The 9,865-nt window shown below is 36.4% G+C and overlaps 1 long non-coding RNA gene across 1 annotated transcript; it reads left to right on the plus strand.

The window, feature by feature from the left end:
* Positions 1-874: 874 nt before the first annotated feature.
* On the plus strand, positions 875-2,186 carry LOC137473469 (uncharacterized). Its single transcript, XR_010998827.1, has 3 exons — positions 875-963; positions 1,070-1,184; positions 2,022-2,186. It is a non-coding gene; the product is annotated as an uncharacterized lncRNA (long non-coding RNA).
* Positions 2,187-9,865: the final 7,679 nt, after the last annotated feature.

The raw sequence follows: 9,865 nt of genomic DNA on the forward strand, positions 1-9,865 counted from the left end.
TAATATTTCGAGGTTTCTGGAACAGCTATCGTTGACTGGGTTTAATTTTTTTTTTCTCTAAACTTTAGAAGAAAGCTTGTCGGATAGACTGCGCAATGCCATTAACATAAGTCTGGTCCATTCTATTAGCCTCATTATTTTTAACAATCAATTATTATTATTGGTCTGTCAAAATCATGACAGCACATTATAATACATGCAGCAGTATCTAGTTTAGCAATTTTAAGAGCAACAATCTCTCAACACTCTGTCAGTGTCCAAGCAATTCATTTAGGTAGTCCACACAAGGAGGGTTTAGTGTCTTAATACTAAATTTACTTATTTGAATTTATTTGACATTATAAAACATTTTATCAGAGTCACATAGAAATGTAATAAATCATAACAAAATCACATGGAGTTAGATCACAATAGCAACCTAATTCTCATCAGCAGTCTAAATTATGCTCACAATTATGATACTGGCTGTCCCCAGTGGGAAAGAATATGGGTTGAATAGAGATGAAGTCCATTGCTCTCTTCAAAGCTATTTTTGTTGTTTGCTCAGTTTCTATGCTCTTTGTTAGACTCTGATGTATACATTTGCCTCATGCTGATTTGGCTTGGTCAGTGACATTCACTCCCCCCCACCTCCAAGTACTGCATAGAAGGTTATTACACAAGTAATTCGTCCACTCATGGGATGTGGCCAGTTAATTCATTCAACTTACACAGCTATATATCTCAATCAAATCCTATCCCCTTGTCTCCTGGTCCCCTTTATGTTGTGATGTTTGACTTCCTTTACAACAGTTGTGGTCAGCCCCTGCATTCTCCCTTGAGCTTCATAGAGACATCATTTGTGCTCCAATGTAGAAATCATATGAGGAGCAGCTGAGGGAGTTCACATTGTTTAGCCTGGAGAAAAGGAGGCTCAGGGGGACCTTATTACTCTACAATTACCTGAAGGGGAGTTGTATCAAGGTAGGGGTCAGCCTTTTGTCCCAGGCAGCTAGTGAAAGGACTAGAGAAAATGGCCTTAAACTATGTTAGAAGTTAAGATGAAATATTGGGAAAATTTTCTTCACAGGAAGGGTTGTAAAGCATTGGAGTGGGCTCTCTAGAGATGTGGTGTAGCTGCCACACCTGGAGGTGTTCAAGATATGACTGGATGTGGCACTTAATGCCATGGTCTATTTGACAAGGTGGGGATTGGTCAAAGGTTGGTCAACGATCTTTGAGGTCTTTTCTAACCTAAATGATTCTGTGATTCTCAGCCTTCTCCCATTGTTTAGGATTTGGTTGGTCACACAAACACAAGTTGCCAAGTTTTATTTGGTTTCACAGTTTATAGTGAATAAACGGAATTGTCCTGAATAGGTATGTTATATACCAAAGTTCAAGATACAGATTGATTTTCCAAAGCTGATTAATTAACAGGATACCACAACTGTGATGGAATTAACTAATTTTTTGTTCTCTGCACCATTTCCCAAAATTTACCACCTTATTTCAGCAGAACATGGAGAACAAACTAGTATGGATTTTTAAAAAGTGTTTATAAAGTGTTATAAAGAGACTTAAATTAATATTATGATAAAAAATGTTACACAAAGTTGCGATAAGGGACAATTAATTGTCTCAATGGTTAACATAATGTTTTTATTCAAACTAGTATCTGAGATTGCAGATTTATATGCCAATAATGTGCTGTTTTTGTAAACCTTTTGGGCTGGATCTTGACAGGAATGATGGCTGTTTTCCCCATGGCTTTATTTTAGAGAGGAAACATTCAGTTCAGTAACTGCTGAGAGCTCAACTGCTCAGTCATGCTGTCTAGAAAATTCCATTTCTGTTAGGACATGTGTCAGTAACTGTCACAGCAATAAGTAGCTAGAGGGATAAAGAGTCTAATGCAAAAAAAAAAACAAAAAAAAAAAAAAACAAAAAAAAAAAACCAAAAAAAAAAACCACCAAAAAAGCCCCACAATTATCTTGTGGAGTACTGTAATGTATTTTTACTAACGTTTTTTCCGCTGCAGCTTTTTACTGCTATGTTGAACCTTGGAAGTACTATGATAGTGTCAGAATTGATGGCAAAGAAAAGAGGATATCTGTTTCAAGATTGATGCATAAAGATAACATACATGAAAGAATATGATTGTTATGGCTTTATGTTACTAATGACAAATAGTGTAAATGACATTTTATTTTTTAGTATTACAAAGTATATTACGTATATTTTTAGTATTATTTTTTTAATTTTTTTTTTTACTATAGTTTTTAGTATTACAAAGTATACTATTACAAACTATTACATTTTCAATAGGAAAGTTGTTTAAGTTGCTGCTAAAACTGGTATCACACAATCATAGAATAGTTTGGGTTGGAAGGAACTTACAGATCATTTGGTTTCAACCCTCTCACTGATACAAAAATATTAGAATACAAGAGTTCAGCAATGACAATCCATTGTAACATTTCAATCAATATGTTAAGTATGTTAAGTTCCTAAACAGAGATAGCTAAAACATTAATAAATTTAATCAAAATAATTTTTTTCTAGTTTATAGGATTATATTTATACACAAGAATTCTCTCAGTCCTGTTTCTGTCAAAGTTCTTTGCTTACTTCTTGATAGGCAACCATTTTATATTACTTAATATATTATTACCCTTTGCTTCAGACCCCATGCAATGATTATTAACTTTTCACAGCAGTTACAGTGCATTCTTCCAAGAATGGTTTGATACATAAATGTTAATAAAATTCCCTGGCCCAAAGGAATTTTCCATTGCCCATATCACTACAAAACAAAAGCTTCTAGATAGAAGTATTAAAACTACATATGCAAAGTTGTAGATTGCAAAGCGAAATAATTCATTCTTTGTTGCTCTACTCCTAGAAATACATATTTTTTATACTCTAGAATACAGAAGAAGTATATGCTGACTTTGCTGGCTCAAAGTGACAGGTGAATAAAGTATCTATTCTCAATCTGAAACTAACACAGAATTCCCTATTGTTTCAAGGAAAGTAATACAACAAATACAAAAATAATCAACAAAAGGAGTTCTCTTTCTGTGTTCTTTTATTCATAAATAACAATAAAATTTTGGTGTGCTTTATTTTTGGGAATTTTTATTTGTTTGCACTGATCCTTTCATTATAATATGGCAAGACACTGATAACATTTTGAAAAAGTCCTGTAAACGCTTTTCTTCAATGTTTTTACAGTCTGAGATACTCTGTGTTGTGACACGGGCTTCATCTCATCATCTATATCTGTTTGAAATATTGCTGAAGTGAGAGGCCAAGGGGAAGACACTAGTCTGAACTCTTATTTTGACCAAATAAGACCTCATACACTTTGGAAGTGAAGCCTACTCAAGAATATTTCTGAAATAAAATGAGACTTTTAGAACACCTGCACAGCTGTGATTCATTAGATGATTCAGTTATGGGTTGGCAGAGGGAGTAGAAAAAAAGATAATGATTTTGTGAGAGGCTTATCTGAAAGCTTTAAACTACCTCTGCCCCCTCTAATAGTTTAGGTGCATTTGAAAAAGAAGCAAAGCACAAATGACCTATTAACTATTTTACTTTTATTTATTTGAAGAAGGATCCAGCAGGTACTGCCGCAGATAATGACCACTGATCAGCTTAAGTAAGGAGAAATCGACTTGTCTGTGAAAGGTTGGTTGTGTTTTTTACCCATCTAAACTGGAAGTGAGATGTATGGATGGACACTCTGATGTCTCAGTGTTAGTGTCTTTTTCTCCTGAACTGCTGGTGCTGGTCACAACTACAGCAGATGTCCTGACTTATATGTTTTCTGTGCAGTACCTCCATGTTGTTGGATTGACAACGTAAACTAAAACTTGATATCCTCATGTTGTACACATCCCACTTAATAACTAAATTTTAGACTTCATAGGGCTAGTTATTGTCATTCTGCTCTTAAAACTTTTGAACTGCAAGACTTCCCTGTGGCAAATTCGTAATCTATTAAAAATGAGAAGATACATACTATTACTTTAAAGGAACATGCTAAAATGCCATATTTAAATCCATTTGAATTAATTGTTCCTGGAAACAATGTCCTATTGCATATTTTCAAACTAAAAGCTGTGTCCACATAGTATTTTTGTCATTATTTTTATTAATCTTACTTCTCATGAGAGAAACTCAGGAAGTTCTCAGTATCAGAAATAGAGATTCTGGCTCCACAAGTTTTCAATGGGACCAAGATCTCACAGAAGATTTTGAGCAAGAGGATGCTCAGCAGATTTCTTGCTTACTCTGTTATTCTAGAAATAACAATGTGTGTTTATCTATTCACATAGATAATAGAAACTATTCAAAGATCATCTCAAATATCAAAAATACTTTACCTTATCAAATATCCTAGCTTTTCCTCATAAAACATTAAGGTTCTGCTTTGGACCCACTTTGAAAAATACACAGCTTTAAGCACTGCTTTAAAACTACTGTGCAGTGCATGTATAAGAGAAGGAGTTCATAATACATTCTCAGGCTGAGTTGAACTGCATACCTACATTGCCTTTCTAATTTGCTAGGTCAGCTACATGATTATTCAACTTATTTCAGTCAAATGCTTCCATAGGACAGCAAAAACTATCTAAACTATTCAGCTCATGTAACTCTTTTTTTATTAATTCTCAGAAATTTCACTCAAAAGAAAAATAAGTTAGCAATTGTAAAGGAATAGTAATTTCTATTGAGTGAAAATAGTAACTTATTAACAGTTGGAGGAATGACAACTTCTGCAGCTTCAGGAAGAAAATGATGGTTTTCATCATGGACTTGAATAAAATGAAAAGTAAGTTGTTGCCTCTGTTTAGCATCATGTAATTAAATAATACAAAAGAAGTGATTTATCAAAACCAAGTCTCTAGCACAGTCAAATGTTAATTATATTCAATAACTATATATTCAAGAGACTTGTCATGGTTTGACACTGGTGCAATGCCAGCGCCCCCATGAAAATGCACTTTTCTAAATAATTGCTGTGTGATGTGATCAGGAACAGAGCAGAGCAGGTCCAAGCTTAATAACAAAGAAAAAAAACTTTATTAAACTACTGCTACTACTATAAAACACAGGCACTAAATCCTGGATGAAGACCTTCCAAAACACTCCTCCACCTCCCACCTAATTTCCAAACAAATCCACAGTGAGACACCACCCAGGATTCCTGATCAAGTTGCCACCCTTCAGATAATCAATACTCAGTCCATCAAGGGAGACAGGAGTCTCTCCTGTGCCAGAGGCCCCCCAGGAAACACAATTGCCACCCTTGTGTCTCCATGTCACACATGGCAACTGCCCGGAGAAAATCTGCCATGGTAACACTCTCCTTTCCATGTCACAGTGCTCTCACCACCGTGCATGGACAGACTGCTCATAGGGCTCCTTTAAGGATGTTTTGCCAAGGACCCAAGAAAAACAACAGTTCAGTTTCTCATCTCAGGACTACAGTCCCCCCCATTTCCCCCTGGGGCCAAGGGTCCAACAGCTTCTCCTTTTTGTGACTACAGTCCCCCCATTTCCCCCTGGGGTCGAGGGTCCAAGAACAGAGATCTTCCTCTTCTCTTCTTCTTCTCTGAAGACAGAGACCCTCTCCACACCCTCTTCAGCTTTCCTGTTCTCTCCATTCCTCTGTTGGTAATCACTGAAACAGGTCTCTTGGCTCACCAACGCATCCCCCTAAATGCAGTCTCTGTCGCGGAAGAATTTGGTTCAGTCTATGGCTAACAAGAAAAGTCCAGCCACAAGCCACTCCATCATCTCCTCCCAACTCAAAAATTTCCTCTTCCATCATCTTGGATCCCAGACTGTCTCTCTTCTACTTCAAATCGAAGAGGAGTAATATTTTACAAAGCCTTCATTTCCCAGGAAAGCGTCAAAAAGTTCAGACTCCCAGGATGGCTGAAATCTCTGCCCAGAAGCCAATTCCCAAGGCCAAGGCTGGGCACCTCCCCTCTCCCCTTCTCCTTCTCCTCCGCCAGCAAAGTTACAGGTGCCATCTGGACTCTCTGTCTCTTCCCTCTGGGCGGGGGACAACAAAGGCATCTCCGCTTCTCTCCACCCTTCCGTCCGCAGGAGCTGGCTCGGTTCCAGTCTATCTACCCCTCGGCTCACCTCGACCAGGCCACATGGCTTCCCTTCCCCCACCCAGCCCGTGACTGGGCAGGGGAGGTCTGCATTGCACTCTGACCGGCACCAAAAAGCGAGCTTTTGGGAGTTCTTGCTTTTTAACCCCCTGTGTTCTCAGAGGCATGTCCATACCTTCAGTGGTCACTCCAGGTGACAATATCCAAACCTGACCACTGATTGGTTTGACCCAACTTCCTGAAAAAATTCACTTCCATGTCAAACCACGACAAGGCTGTACAAATTCTTTCGTCTCACTACCAGAGATGACTAAGAATTTTCAAAGACTTGTGCTTTTTAGTAAAAAAAATTAGTTTTTCAAGGGAATGCTGATAAAATTTTCACCAGAAAAATAATCTCACATACAGGAGTGAATATCCTATGATACAGCCTTATAGAAGAAGGGTGAATAGAACAAGATTGAATGCAAACATTCATTTGAGTCATGGCAAAGCAGAGATGTGGAGATTTCCCACATTTAAGTAATTGTCCATAAAACACAAAGATTTTACTGAATTTTAATGTGTTGTGCAATATTTTAATAAGTTTTTTAGGTGAAAAAAGTCAGTTTTAACATTTCACTGGAATGGTACAGAGGTAGCCTGAGATGATCTGTGTGTTCTTTATAGCTGCTTCCAGCAGCCCAAGCACCTGCTGTTCTATCTGTGAGATCAGCAGGGGATCAAGCTGTACAGAGCATCTGTTTCTTACCTTTACCTTTTTTCCTCCATCTGCCTCTTAATCCAATAGAGGAATGACCTGGTGAAACTCTGTTAGAGAAACTCACAGTGATTCCCAAGGAAGGTAATAACATGTGATTTACTGTTTCCCTCTTTTTTGTCCCATTTCAACATTTCTAGCAGGTTTGCTCTTCATAGAGCCATAGGGGGTGATATAGCCTTTGGTTATTTTCAGTGTTGTCACAAACCAGAATCAGAAGTAGCTCCAAGAGTTAAAAAAGATGCACTAAGTTTTTCCCCAGAACTGCTTGGACAGCTTTGTTTGTTTTTTATGTGTAAGGTTTCACCTTGGCATAAGAATATCTGAAATGAAAAAAACATTAAAAAATTGAAGGTTTGTCTCTTGTGAACAATAGCAACATGCCTGGTCAGGCAAAATACTGAGATTTTTTATAATCAGTTATATAATTAGAGCACAGTTAAAGTAAACACTTCGGATGTAGATCCGAAGTGGTGAGGCATTTGGACTGGGGACAACAAAAAGGGAATAATGTATTCATGTCAATCAAATATTTTGTAATTTTTTCAAGTCAAAGACTTAAACATTGAATGTGGGATTGTTATTTTGTTATAGTTATTTTTAAAAGTGAGTGGAACTGAAAAAAAAATGCTCGTTCTAAAATGCTGGGTTTTTGTAATTTCATAAAGACTGATGATAAAATTATTTTTTCACCTTACATTACATGCATGATGGAAACCTGTTTATCTTCTCTCACCTATCCTTTATGGTTTTAATGGCATTATGAAAATTTGTTTTCTTTAGAATGAAAAAAAAGTTTTTCCTGTTATGCAGACATGGACCTCCAATACTTGTTTTACTGGGGTTCCAGAATTTGTTCTGGTCTAAGAAAAAAATTGTGTCATTTCCTACATCTATTGAGCATTTAGCTGTGTTACTTATGTTAAGATTAACAGTAATGAAAGTATACTATTAGCTGCATAGGTAACAGAAATTCTTCTGAGTATATAGTATAGCAAAATACAGACAAAGCGAAAGGTACTGAATTTCAGGAGGCTATATGGATAGTTGCCTGTTTCACCTTTTCTTATTCTCTACAGACTCTGTTTTGCATGCATTCCTTAAGCTTTTAAAATCCTTTTTGTTTTGTTGTTCCATTAAGAAATGTTTATATGTTTCTGGTGGGAAAAAAAGCTTACAACAAACAGCAAAAAACAACATTCCAAGCAAACTGATAATCTCATCCATGAAATTTGTTTTAAAGTTTGTAAAGCTTTAAACAAAGTCATTCAGATAATGAAGACAGACATATTAACATATACATATTTAAATGTATTGATTTTATCTTGGTAGACAAGTTTAATTAGTTTTAACCATGTGGAGGTTTCACACAATCAAAGGAAGGCCTGGATTGGCAGGGACCTTAGAGATCATCTAGTTTCCCTTGCCATGGGCTGGGATGCTACCCACTAGGTCATGTTGGTCAGGGCCCCATGCAGCCTGTCTTCAAACATTTCCAGGGATGGGGCATGCACAACTCCTCTGAGCAACTTGTTCCAGTGTCCCACCACCCCCACAGTAAAGAACATCTTTCTAGATCTAATCTAAATCTCTCCTCTACTAGTTTAAAAACCATTACCCCTTGTCTATTAATATCTGTCAATGTAAAAAAAAAAATCTCCATCTTTTTTATAAGCACCTTTTCTTATAAGCACTGGCTGGCCACTATTAGGTCTCCCTGGAGCCTTCTCTTCTTCTGGCTGAACAGCCTCAGCAGCCAGCAGTCTCAATTTGTCTTCATAGGAGAGGTGCTCCAGACCTCTGGTCATCTTAAATTTTTGGACTGGAGGCAATGGCTCCAGTTGTGACACTGAATTTTTTCAATTACAACAGAGAATGCATCTAATTGGTATGCTAACCTTTTTTATTCCCTGAATGCACAGGATTAATATTGTATCATTGGTGTCCTTCTCAATGAATTACAATGGTGATAATATTTGGCCAAAATACTGAATCCAGATATATGGGATATATAGCTATATACAGTTTACTTTCTGTGTTGTATTCTAAGTGACTATTACGTATAATGGGAATATGGTCCACCGCTAATCAAATAATGACATCTAAACATATGAGAAACTGGGAAAATCTAGAAAAAGAACATACCTTTTGAAGGTTTAAAGACTTCCCAACCAACTTTAAGTCTAGCTAATGCCCACTTTTTCAATAACTTGCACAACCGCAGAATTTTTCTTTATGTTTGACTACAAGACATGAGATTGACTTTAGTCAGTGTCTAGAATTGGCAACTTAATAAGAATAGCAAAACACAGCATTATATTTAATTTATCCTGAAATGATTTTTTAAGAAGTTAAGTCTCATTGGTATAAATATGAATTGTTAAATGACTAAGTGAATTATCTTTGTAATTTAACTAAAGAAGTAACAATATATGGAAAAAAAAGGTGGTTGAAGCTTATATTGAGATACTGGAAGGATGGATATATGGTAGATCCATCTCTCAGTAATATTTTCACTGAGGAAAAAGAAGTAAAGGAGGATTTTTAATCTATATTAGAGAAAAACTGTGGGCATTAAGGAAGTCAGGATGACCAAAAGCAGACAGAATATAACAACTATATTTGAAAAGATAAAATACTGCAGAAGAATAGGCCTAAACCAGACATCTTCTGTCAGATAAGTAATTCACATACTCTTGCTATCTGGAAATCTCACAAAGAAAGAATTCCTGAGGTTTTCAATGAAATAGTTGTATGTGATTACACTGAGGTGTAACAATATTGTTCATCATATATTTGTTCTACATATGATATACCTATATTCAGCTAGAGCTGGTGAGGTTATTTTTCAAATGGTTTTAATCAAGGAAAATATCTTTTTGAATGGAATGGAATGGTTGTTTGGAAACACATAGATTTTGTCAGAAACACCAGTGAAAATTAGAAATGCTGATAGCCTGACCAAGCAGCCAGCTGCTAGTTAATCCG

Source organism: Anomalospiza imberbis, chromosome 4 (assembly GCF_031753505.1).
Source record: "Anomalospiza imberbis isolate Cuckoo-Finch-1a 21T00152 chromosome 4, ASM3175350v1, whole genome shotgun sequence".
Taxonomy (NCBI): Eukaryota; Metazoa; Chordata; class Aves; order Passeriformes; family Viduidae; genus Anomalospiza; species Anomalospiza imberbis.